Source organism: Acipenser ruthenus, chromosome 43, assembly GCF_902713425.1.
Source record: "Acipenser ruthenus chromosome 43, fAciRut3.2 maternal haplotype, whole genome shotgun sequence".
NCBI lineage: Eukaryota > Metazoa > Chordata > Actinopteri > Acipenseriformes > Acipenseridae > Acipenser > Acipenser ruthenus.
Genome location: NC_081231.1, coordinates 7461425 through 7475078, shown reverse-complemented (window position 1 = coordinate 7475078; position 13654 = coordinate 7461425).

Below are 13654 nucleotides of genomic sequence, written 5' to 3'. Positions count from 1 at the left end.
TAAGCGCGCTGTTTGTAACTCTGACGCGCAGGTGTTCTTACTTGGCAGTATCAGTTTTAAGCACGCGCAGTGTAGTATCCTGCTCTGCAGAATGTTTGAAATCTGTTTGCGCTGCGCCAAAGCTAATAGGTGGTGCAGAGCTAAGCTGCCAACGATTTCCTTTAAGGAAATCATTGGTTATTGATGAAAGGCTATCAGGGACAGGGAATAACCTACTTTGAATTAAGGAGAATAAATCAGCTTTAATAACAGGTCGTTGAAGTGAGATATGTGACCATATGTGCAAGTATTTTAACTATTTTTGTCCCAGATCAAAATACAGTACTGTCTAACAACCCCTTTGTGAGAGGGCGGGGGGAATCCTGTCCATTATAATACTCATTAATTTGCCTCACATCACAAAACATACGTTTATATTATCTTTTTATAGCAGGGACTGTTTCTACTATACATTTTCTGATCATGCTGTAAATTATGAAGCTGATGGAGCACAAAGGGATCTTCGATTGCATCCTCTTCGGCGATTAGAATTTCTCTCAACACCATCTCCATTTTGGTTCTGCTCAGAGCTGTTGTTCATCTTCCAAAGCTGTCCACTCTCCGTCTGCACAGACCGTGACGTTACGCGCAGACTCCCATCTGCAATCTAGCCGGCAAAAAAAAAGTGTCGTGAACGCGCCCTGTGTTTTGGAACAAGGTGGAACTGTAACGGATGTGCAATGGATGTATTGTTTATCTTTTTGAATGTAATAAGATTGAGTTTTATTGTGTGATTTTTATCATTTTTACTGTTGCACTGTCCCTTTAAACCCCAGGGAGACTACTGGTCTCCATAGTAATAGCAGTGCTAATTCGTAATGGGGCCAGCTGTATAAAAACAGGTGGGGTTAATCAGTGCGAGGGCGATCGGGTTTGAGAGATTTGTGAGGGGGAGAGGGAGAGGGAGGAGAGGAGGAGGAGGGGGGAGAGGGGGGAGCGCTACACTAGCAGCTAAGCTGATAATCTTATTTATGTTATTTTGTGAAAACTAAAAGTTACTACTGTATTACAAAAAATGACTCGAAGTGTTCTGAAGTATACGGAACGTGCGGGTGATTTGATAGGTTGTCATGGCAGCACCGCTCATCACGGGAGTGGTTATCCGGGACAAACTCTTCCTTCGCTGGGTCGGAGAAACGCTGGAGTTCCGCTGGCTTCTCAATAAGGATCCCGAGGTATCCAACCTGAATATCTAAATCAATACAGTGATAACAAAGGAGTGTGACATCTAACCCTAATGACTACATTAATGAAGCAGTAATACACGACAGGGTGTGTGTGTTATCATGAGGTAATATCACCACGCCTTGGGTGCGTTGTGAGGCACTAGACGAAGTGGAGTTCTTCAACCGTCCAGGAAGTGAGGATATTACCTCATGATAACACACACACCCTGGAGTGTATTAATGCTATTATTAAATGGGTCTATGAGTGTGTTGTTGTTTGTAAATGAAGAAGACTTTAAACTTTATTTTAATAATTGTGTGTCACCTTCCACTGAGAGAAGTAGTTCCACAGTAACTAAAAATGGTTATATTAACAACTAAACATTTGATTTCAAACTGTTTTGTATAATATTTTTTTTGTGCTATGCTAATAGTTTCTTGTTTAGGCTTTGTAAATATTGAACTGGATCATTTTCACATGTATGTCTGTTTTTGTCCAGTAGATGGCGCTGCTGCTGTTGTGACGTTTAGACACATGTTTGGAACATTTTACATACCTTAGTGAAAAGAATATTTATCAGATATGATTCTCTCTCACACTCCCGCTCTCACTCTCTTCTTCAAAATGTTTGCCCAGCAAGCTAAAACTCACCTTCCCGCTGCACCCAGCCAGCCAATCGGAGCGCCCCTCTTGTCCCCCACCCCCCTACTCATTAAATGTCAATGTTTTAGACAGTGTGTGTGTGTGAGAATCAAATTTTTAGGCTATAACTGATTATAATTTATTTATTAGCAGGGATTAATAACCCCCCTCCGGTGAGTTTTAGTGCAGCCTTTCAATAAATAAAAAACGAATAGTGCTTCAATAATGGTTCTCGGTGTGTGTCTCGGTGTGTTTGTGTCTCAGTCACTTCAAGTCATGCAAAGAGCATTTCAAGTGGAGCGATAAAGTGGAGCGAAGCGATCAAAAAAAGACGCCAAGTTAGAAGCAAGAATTGTGTGAATCTTGGGACCCAGCACCTTTCCAAGTGTGCCTATTTGCTTGATGCTTGACAAGATTGGCCTAATTGCTTCTCCTAACTTGGGCTTTTGTGTTTGATATCGCCCCTTTAAACGGCTGTTGCGTTTTTCTAACTTTTTTTTTTTACATTGACAATAGATTATAGATACAAAGTGGAGCTCACAGTGCTGTTCACTGCAGATGAGTGTGTGTAAATACAGGGTTTACTGTAGATACAGATCTCTAGATAGATCTGTATTATAGATACAAAGTGGAGCTCACAGTGCTGTTCACTGCAGATGAGTGTGTGTAAATACAGGGTTTACTGTAGATTGATCTCTAGATAGATCTGTATTATAGATACAAAGTGGAGCTCACAGTGCTGTTCACTGCAGATGTCGGCTCAAAAACGAACACACTTCTCCTTTTCTGCAGTCAGTCAGCTCTGCGTTCATTTCTGAGAAGGAAATACGTGTCTGTGGTTAGTGAGAGGAAGTGAAGGCAAGGCAGGGTTTAAATTGAGCCTGAATACTGGAATGCAGCCCCTGCACCCCCTGTTAAACTGCCAAGAGGGGATTCTGAAAAGGGGAGATTGAACTGAGCAGCTTCATACCAAACACGCCCTCAATCATCTTTAGATGATGGGTCTGCTCTGCTCCTTAGAAAAGTTAACTGTAAAATAAAACCATGGTAGGAACATGTCAATATAAAGACAATTCTAGATAAGTTTGATATTGTATGATGATAAACTGATTATATACACAGATTCATGTAGAAAGGTAAAGCAGTAGACAAATATGTTGATTTATTTTCTTTTGTTTAGTTTATTATTATTATTATTATTATTATTATTGTGACTGACTTTTTGGGGTTGCAGCATCCCCCAGGAATTATTTATTCATTAATTTATTTATTCAGCTAGAATTAACAAAGATCTGTTGCAAAGCTGTGGTATCTGTGTGTGTGTGTATATATATATATATATATATATATATTGTCAGATTTCTGCTTTGAGGTGTAGGTACAATTGACAAGACTCAATCTAAGTTTTGATAGACATTCCTATAAACTTCTACTGAACAATATAACATTTATATACGTGTAGATTTATACAGAACAATAGTGTCATTCCTATAGTTTTGTACTGTGTGTGTTTGTGTGTGCCTGTGTGCGTGTCAGCACTCTCTGTGTAGAGAAATGTGTTAATCTCCTCAGTTGAACAGTGGTTTTACCAGACTAGTTTTTGAGTAAAGTGTTCTTGTTTTCCAGCAGCCAGCTGGTTAACGGAAGTTTTATCATCTTAAATACAATAAAGAAGTTGTTTAGATTCTAAGGCACGAGAGAAGGCCTCTAGCTGTGAAGCAGGGAGGGAGGCACGAGAGAAGGCCTCTAGCTGTGAAGCAGTGAAAGAACCCAGAGTGAGTCTGAAGAGAATGAGAGTGTGTGAGAAGAAAGGAGAGTGCATGTGAGGGAGAGTGAGATGAAGACCGTGAAGTGGGAGGGCAGGAACTTTTTATTATTTTGGAGTGAACCCCGGCCCTAGACAGGGATTCGCTGTTCTGTCAGTTTGTTTGGAATCCCATCTGGTCTCCCCGAGTCTTACTTCACTGACGACGCGAAGATCGTTACAATACTTTAAACCCACCCCAACTACTGAGTGGCAGCACGTTCCTACATTTCTATTCGAGACTCTGGAGGGTTCATGCTTACAGCAGCCAGCTGGTTAATAGAAGTTTAAACTTCTTAAATATAATGAAGAAGTTGTTAGGTGCTAAGTGTAAAAATAAATATTCCCGAAAATGACATCACGTGGCTAATGTTCTGTCAGATGACAAAAGAAAGGCATTAGAAATAGGTTTGTGGTCATTTAATAAATAGGCACAGTGGTAGGAACCGATATGTCTACAGCTTCTAAACTGAAGTTTCTACACTGAGCTCAGCTTTCTGAAAGTGTCTCCAGACAGAATGCAGGCTTGTGAACTCGCTGGACTGATATGTAAGTATTATTGCTGGTGCTTTATTAAACATGCTGCTGATTATCCATCTGGTTTGGGGACAGTTAGAGTGAAAGATTCTGGGTTTGAAGACTTGATCGTAATTTAAAATCTGTATTTTGAGGTGGTGTCTTGTTGAAATGTCATGATAAAAGCAGAGTGTGCAAGCCAGGTAAATGAAATAGAGTATTGTAAAACATACTGTATGAATGGTGAAGCAGGGAAGCACATGGTAAAGGACAGGGGAGCGAGGAGCACTGTGTTTGCATGGTAGTGTCATGGTTAAAGTGTAGTAAAACAAGCCAATGTATGGTAAATGAAATGGAAGTGTGGTACTGCATGGTCCATGGTAAAAGTATAGCCTAACACGGTAAATGACAAGGAAGCATGCTAAAGAATAAAACGCATGTGTGTGCAAGGATTCTAAGATTGCAAAATTGATTGCGATGTACAATAAATTATAGGAACCTGAAAACCAGCGGCTTGTATTTCATTCATTCAAAATATATATATATATAATTTATATATTATTTTGTTATTGTTTCTACATTAGCATAATAGCAAAGAACACACAACTGTAAAAAAAAAGGAAAAAACTAAAAAAAGCACACTAAGAAACGAAAAAATAAATGACGACAAAACTAAATATACAATTGCATACAGACATACAGAAATTAATACAATATATCATAAAGCAGTGTGTAGAGCAATTTGCCTAATGGGAAACCCCGTTGAGAATGTGCTCAGTTATGACATCAGCTGCCGTCGACCATGAATTTAGAGTAGCCGAACTGGCTAAATGTAGCCTCGCCGTGGATCTTTCTAATAAAATAATCTCATGAAAAAAATATAACCAAACATTGAGAAGAGAAATATCAGGCTCTACCCATGCCCTCAAGATCACCTTCTTGGCTGCAGTCAATCCAGCAAGAAACAAGCGTTTTGACATTCTGTGAATTTCAAGTTGTGAATCGTCACCCAGAAGGAGTACTCCTGGGCACAGCAGCACCTGATCATCAATCAGACCAGACAGTACTAACACAACAAATTTCCAGAAGGGCTGGACCTTGAGGCACACCCAAAACATATGAAGATAGGTGCCAACTGCACCCTGTGTACACCCATGACAGAGGGGGTCTCCCAATATTTTCATTTAGTATCTTCTGTGTGGGGTTGCATAAGCTCTGTGGGCAAATTTAAAATGTATTAATTGATGTGCCAAATTTCTTTAGGATATAAAAATACGATCCCATATTTGTTCCCAGTCTGGAGTAAATTCAGATTTTGCTAACTCTATTCCATATGCTGGTAATTTGGTAGGGGGTCTGTTTTATAAAGAATAAAATATTTGTAAAGCACAGAGACCAAGCCTCTATTTGGGTGTAACAGAGAAAATAACTGTGCCACAGGGTGATTGTGCAAATACATATAGTATTGTTTTATGTTCTGTATTTGACCTGTTCTGCTTGATGAAAGAAGGTCTCTGTTCTCGTCACACCCTCTGAATGTTGTCTGTCAATGTCAGCGGTGATACAGTCAGCACAGCAGGGATAGCAGCTAGTCTCTGGTTTGAATGACAAGATGTAGAAATCAAACAACTGGATGCAGACTGATTACTCTGAATAAACTTCATGAACACACTGTGAACAAGTTACTGAACAACAACACCATCAGCACTAACACGTCTAGTCTAGATATTTCTAATTACTAAAACTTTAATTGTATTTATTTTTCCTAATAGATTTTAGCACCTTCACTCAACTCCTGATTAAAAATAACATTACCGGTACTTTCATTCTTTTACATGCTTTAGATTTTTTTAAGAGATAGATTCTTAAATAATTGCTATAAAAAGAGGTATGCAGAATCGTTATATCACATATCTGTTTCAACGGGATCGGAGTGTACAATTATAACTGTTTAGGTCATTTTAATAACGGATACCACCAAACAGTGTCTTTACTGGGTTAATACTGTATACAGGTTAACAGTGTCTTTACTGGGCTAAAACTGTACACAGGGTATAACAGTCACTGACACCTCCAAACAGTGTCTTTACTGGGTTAATACTGTATAGAGGTGTGATGGGGTGCTAGCTCGCCCCTATAAATTTGTGTTTTGTTGTTATTTTTACTGTTTTCATTATGTTTTTGTGATTCTTGGTTTGTTTTGGATTGGCAGGGAGGGGGTTAAATTCCTCCCTGTAAAATGCATGTGAGAATGTGGCTGGAGCCTTAAGTGTTTAATTGTTAATTATTAGTTAATTGGGCTCCAGCCACAGACTATAAAAGGCAGCAGAAACCCTTTGTTAGGGAGAAGAGTTTTTGCGGTGAGTTTGTTTGTTTGGTGTGCTGTGCTGTTTAGTTTTGAAAAAGAAACTGTAGTGAAGGCTAATGCCCAGCCTACATTTCTGTATTTTGTTTAAACCTTTTGTTTGGGCCCTTGTGCCTATTTATTTGATTATTTTTGTTTAATAAAGATCATTATTTTGCCCCTTCCACTGTCTCTGAGCCTCAAACCTCTGTCATCCTGCCACAAGAGGTTAGCAGTGTCTTTACTGGGTTAATACTGTATAGAGGTTAACAGTGTCTTTACTGGGTTAATACTGTATAGAGGTTAACAGTGTCTTTACTGGGTTAATACTGTATAGAGGTTAACAGTGTCTTTACTGGGTCAATACTGTATAGAGGTTAACAGTGTCTTTACTGGGTTAATACTGTAGATAGAGGTTAACGGTGTCTTTACTGGGTTAATACTGTAGATAGAGGTTAACAGTGTCTTTACTGGGTTAATACTGTAGATAGAGGTTAACAGTGTCTTTACTGGGTTAATACTGTAGATAGAGGTTAACAGTGTCTTTACTGGGTTAATACTGTAGATAGAGGTTAACAGTGTCTTTACTGGGTTAATACTGTAGATAGAGGTTAACAGTGTCTTTACTGGGTTAATACTGTATAGATGTTAACAGTGTCTTTACTGGGTTAATACTGTAGATAGAGGTTAACAGTTACTGTGACACTATGTTACAATCTCTGGTGATTATTGTAATAATTAAACGTTTTCAAAAAATATTTGTAAGTGAAATATGCAGCAAGAAGTGGTAAAGAAATCTACTTTTCCTTTTCAGTATTTAATAGTTTTACTCCCCACAGCCATTATGCTCATTAATCAAATCAGAATGTAAATATTCACTCTGGAGGAGCATGAACAATAAACACACAACTACCAGGTTTCTATTAAAGGTTTTTAAACATTTCAAAACACATAACATGTGGTCCAGTAAAATGCATCACACCAAAATATTCCACATGTACGGAAACATCGGCAACTCCACAGGGATGAAACCAAGTGCAGTAGTTATCATTGTATTTTATTGTACATATTTAAAAAAAAAAGTCAAAAACAGTTTAATGCACTTCAGTGCATCAAAGTATCAGGGCCTCAAAGTATAAACAAGAATCACACAGATATATATATATATATATATATATATATATATATATATACAATTACAGCTCATTACACACGCATAACAACTGTTATAAACAAGAATCACACAAATATATACAATTACAGACCATTACACATGCATAACAACTGCTATAAACAAGAATCACACAAATATATACAATTACAGATCATTACACACGCATAACAACTGCTATAAACAAGAATCACACAGATATATACAATTACAGATCATTACACATACATAACAACTGCTATAAATGGACTCCAGCTAGACAGATTTATACAAAACGCATACAAAATTCAAAAATACAAATGAATAGAAAGGACAAAAATACACACTGCATAAAAAATTAAGTTGTAATTCTTCATAGATACTTAATCATAAAATTCATCAATAATCCCTATAGAATCAGACAGCTGTGATTATAGCTCAAGCAAACATAACTTTGTATTAGACACCACAAATGATTGTATTGTGATTTCTCTTTTGAAGTATTGATAACCATCGTTTGTATTTGAATTGTCCAATACAAATCTAGGTTTAATAGGGGTTGGCTACTGAAGCTGGTATAAATAAGGTCTGCATGCTTTTCACAGGAGATTGGGTCAGACTGTGTTAAATTGAAATTGCCTTTGCTAATAATAGATACGTAAAAAAATATACAAGTGTCTTTTGGACTCCTGTTTACCAATTAGTGTAATTTAAAAAAAAAAAAAAAATGCACACATATATTGAAGTATATATATGACAGAATGACTGTCCACTGAACTGTCACATAAGCATAGATTGGTTCTTAAATTCTCTTACAACATTAAGAATAGTAGAAAAGTCAGTTTTTTTTGTTGTCTGTCCAATGTTTTGTATTACCCTCCACCTCTTAGTGGGCTCCAGTAATGGTGCCTGTAGTTATTACGCATTGAATCATGGGATGGATTGTCTTGTCCTTCTTGTTACTATGCTTGTAAAGCCCTAGGGAATGCTCATGTGATCACATGTTTTCCTGTACAGCATGAATTCAAACGAAAAAGAACGTCTGCAATGGTTTAATAAGTTATATCTGTCAGTGCTGTAAACCATGCTTATCAGTATCTGAACAATGCAGCGAGTGCATTTGTGTTTGTAATTGAATAGGTGTAAACTGTAAGTATACAGGCGTGTCTGGACTCTCTTTTGTGTTCCAACTTTATTTACTGTGAAATACTGTAAATGGCACCGGTTACTCTACACAGTTTCTGGACTTGATTTTTTGTAAGCGATTTACTGTAAAGGACGGTTTACTTGGCGCCATGACCAGGTGCTGCGATGTTTGGCCTTAGCATTGGAAGACAAGCGTAACATGACCAATAAGTTGCCACCTGTTCCATCAAAACATTACACACAAAAGACAACATTCCTCCGCCCAGGAGAGCAACCACCAAGAAAAGGTGTTAAAACCAATCCTCGCCCAGGACAACTGGAAGCTGCTAGAGACTGGAAAATGCTGGCAGGTGTTGGTCAACGGCTTATTTTTCCACCTGAGATTGCCACCACTAACCTTCGACCAGATATTGTCTTGTGGTCTGGATCAGCACGCCTTGTTCACCTGGTAGAGTTAACAGTGCCATGGGAGGACGCTGTAGATGAGGCGTATGAGAGGAAGAAACTGCGGTATGCTCAACTAGCCACTGAAGCGGAACAGTGAGGATGGAGAGTCCGGGTTTACCCAGTGGAAGTGGGTTGTCGAGGATTCGTGGCACACTCTACAACCCGGTTTCTCAGAGACGTCGGATTCAGTGGCCAAGAGTTGCGTTGCACAGTGAAGAACTTATCTGAAGCAGCAGAGAGGAGCAGCAACTGGCTGTGGTTGAGACGGAAAGATTCTGGCTGGGGATCTCAAGCACAATAGAAAGAAAGAAACGCTGATGTACAGGTAAGTAAGCTGGGCTGAGTTGAGTGGGGGACGGAGGGGGGTGATGCTGGGACGCCAGAATCACCGTCGAGCCCTCTTGAGGTGTCGTGGGCTAGTCGACGAAACACTGAGGATGGATGGTGCCCACTTGAAAACCTCAGAGATGTACCCTACTTAGCTCAATCCAGACGGTTGTCATGCTGATGCGCTGGGGAGGCCGCACTATGGTTGAACCCCGGAGCCAGCATCGCAGCCGTTGTGTGTGCTGATGCGCCAGGGAGGCAAAATAAGCTGATCCCTGGAGCCAGCATTACACTTCAGCCATTAACACCAGACAGAAGGATATCTACATCATCATATGGAAGGAGACGTAAATGGATGGAGACACATATGGATCACATTAGTTTACTGTAAAGCTACGTCTTAGTTGGTGCTTATCTTGGCGAGAGCCGAGTTCAAATCAGCATGAAGTTTTAACATCTACTCTCGTGTAATGGAAATCATAAAACATTTGTTTGGTGGGAACACTAAAAATAGCACGAGGAAGCTTCGCCCCCCTCAATCGTAAAAGCCTCTGCAGGTGTCACGGTGCTCTATAAGCACACATGCAGAGGAGCCTGGCTCTATTGCACAGGGGTTAAGATGCTCACCTGCAGTGTGTGTGGTCAGCAGTGTGTGCCCAGTCCTGTTACACTTATCACACCCATTATTGAACTGAATTCACAACTCAAGTCTGCTTTCTTCTCTTCATATGAACACTGAAATCAGTATGAATACTGAACTACAGCTACAGATCTGTCAGTTTACTAAACCCCATGCATATGTCCAAGTTAATGAAGGATTATTATCATGTGACATTGTCTTGCTTTGTTTTTACTCTTCCCTCACCTTTACAATCATTCACAGGGTTCTTATTGAAATGACTCAAATCTTGTGTTTGTATTATTTGGTAAGTCTGTGTTAAGGTGCTTTGACTATGAGTTCAGGAGCTGCCTGTCATATACATATTTAATATAGGCTAGATTAGAGTGTCTTTATATTATTATATACACCAGCACCAAGTAGTGCACAGCAGTGTGTTACTAACAAAACAAGAGATCAGGAAACCTGATCAAAAGTGTCCGATCACTAGATGGCGCTGTCTCTTACTTCTCCCTGTGTTAGCACATGTTACATGTGTGTATGGCAGGCACCTATAACTGATGAGCACGGTATAACAATGGTAAAAGCATTGGAAACAGCAACATGACTGTGGTGCTTTTATAAGGGTCTAGTCCCTGACTGTCTCTCTTGTGTTTTTCAGTGCTGACTGTAGTGAGCTGTTCCAGACAGTATAAAGGTAAGAGAACAGTTTACAATGTGAACACAGTTTAAAAACAGGAGTTACAATTCATGGTTGAAAAGCATGAAGCTGGTTTGAGAAATGACACTTTTCATGTTAGGTGTGTGTGTTGAAAATAGGCTGTGGCAATGCAGTCACAAAGTGAAGAGACTGGTAAAGATTCTCATCCTGCTTCCTGATCATCTGTAAAAAAAAAAACACATTTCTGAAATCATCTTTCCTTTTCTTCTGTCCAATATAACAATTTAACTTTGTTAAATAAAACAATGAATGACTCCATCAAACACCATTACAGTGCCATACTGTGCTCCACCTAGAGGCTATGTGTGGTATTGTTGGAACACTTTGAATGAGAATATTACATTGGCTGACTGCTGACCAATTCAACTACATAAGTGCTTCTTGATGAATACATCCATTTGAAACAACACAGTAATGAATGTAACTCAGTTAAATTGAGTAAGAACAATTGTTAGGGTTTCCAGTGACCAGACAGGCAGTGATTTTCTCATGTTCTTTTGTAGAAGAGCTTGTATTGTTTCTTGTCTCTTAGACTTCAGTTTGGAACATGCAGATATTTCAAAGACATCACGACAGGTGAGTTTATTAACACAGTGATCCTGTTGCACTGACTGTGTCTGGTGAGTTTATTAACACAGCGATCCTTTTACACTGACTGTGTCTGGTGAGTTTATTAAGACAGTGATCCTGTTACACTGACTGTGTCTGGTGAGTTTATTAACACAGCGATCCTGTTACACTGGCTGTGTCTGGTGAGTTTATTAACACAGTGATCCTGTTACACTGGCTGTGTCTGATGAGTTTATTAACACAGCGATCCTGTTACACTGACTGTGTCTGGTGAGTTTATTAACACAGTGATCTTGTTACACTGACTGTGTCTGGTGAGTTTATTAACCCAGCTGAATACACACACACACAGAGACACACACGCACCCCCCCTCCCCCCACACACACATCCACACACACACACGAACACTCCCCCCCCCCCCCCCCCCCCCCCACACACACCCCCCAGCCCTGCCACTTGAGAGCTGGATTTTCTTTATTTCTACAGTTACCAGATCCCATGTGTTGGAATATATAACATTCTGTTTTACAGAAAGAACATTTTCAGGGCATGTGTTTGAAATATTCCATATGAGGTCCTACAAAGTGACAGACCCTGTTACAGGATTTCATATTCATGTCTTATGTTCAGTCCTTTGGGGTTCAAAGAGCCTTAGATCTCCACTTGGGAAATTGTTTCCTAATATATTTGTTCTCCACCCTGTAGGAAGTTTATATAGCTCATAACAGGGAATCATAAATTATAACATGATGAGATAAAAGAGCATTACAAACATGTGTGTGTAAAACTGCAGCCTCCTCCATCCTGACCCGTCTCTCAGCCCTGCTGATCTGAACTCTTTCTGTCTTTTCAGATCAATGGGTGATCCTGCAGACTCCTCAATCCTGACTCGTCTCTCAGCCCTGCTGATCTCTTTTCAGATCAATGTGTTATCCTGCAGACTCCTCAATCCTGACCCGTCTCTCAGCCCTGCTGATCTGAACTCTTTCTATCTTTTCAGATCAATGGGTGATCCTGCAGACTCCTCAATCCTGACCCGTCTCTCAGCCCTGCTGATCTGAACTCTTTCTGTCTTTTCAGATGGACGGGTTATCCTGCAGACTCTCCCCCAGCCTGTGATTGAGGGAGACTCTCTGACTCTGAGGTGTAGTGTCCGCACAGGTTATACAGCTACCAGGGTTGTCTTTTATAAGGATAATGAAGAGTTACAGTCCCAGGCTGGCATAGAGCTGAGTGTGGATCGTGTTTCAAAGAGTGACGAGGGGTTCTACAAGTGCAGAGCGGAGTGGTGGTGGTACTCCTCCACTTATTCTAGTGACTCTGCAAAGGTGCGGGTGTCAGTGAGAGGTAGGTTCATTCTAACAGAGAGTCCTCACCCCCTTCTCTGTCTGTAATGTCTCACAGATACATTCACACTGGAGTCTATTCCAGCTGTGTTGATGTGACTCTGCAGAGGTGCGGGTGACAGTGAGAGGTAGGTTCATTCTAACAGAGAGAGTCCTCACCCTCTTCTCTGTCTGTAATGTCTCACAGATACATTCACACTGGAGTCTATTCCAGCTGTGTTCATGTTCTCAACACAACTCAGGTGTTGAAGTAACGGGTTCTAGCAAAGTTTTCTGATATGAAAGCTCTTCCTGGTCTGAGTAACTCTCATACTCTGAGTAGTGTAGAAGCTGTAATAAAGCAGAAAGAGATCTTAGCCTAGAGCAGTGGTGCTCAAACTGGGAGGCACACCTCCCTGGTGGGCCGTGGAGAGTCACTAGGGGGGGTGTGACTATGACTAAAGGAGCAGTTCTGTAAATAAAAAAATCTAAATACATAAATGTTAACAAACACATTCTTAAAAGTCGGAGTGTAAGCGCAGCTCTGCAGCATACAATGCCAAATCAAACACGTCAATGGGCGTGGGCTTGCATGTTAAAAGAGCTATGCACACCAGACGCGAGCAAACATAATGAAAACTATTGATTTAAACTGAGTAATGCACAACGCAAGCGAAGCAAGCAGCATGAATGAAGCGAGCAAATCTAGAAATACATCTGTTTCATTTGTATTTTGCTACGCGCTGTTCACGTCGCAATGGACCAATCAGAAATAAGGTCAAAGGTAGCGGCTGTCAGACTGTCAGTGTCTTGTTCACGCAGACATCAGACCTACC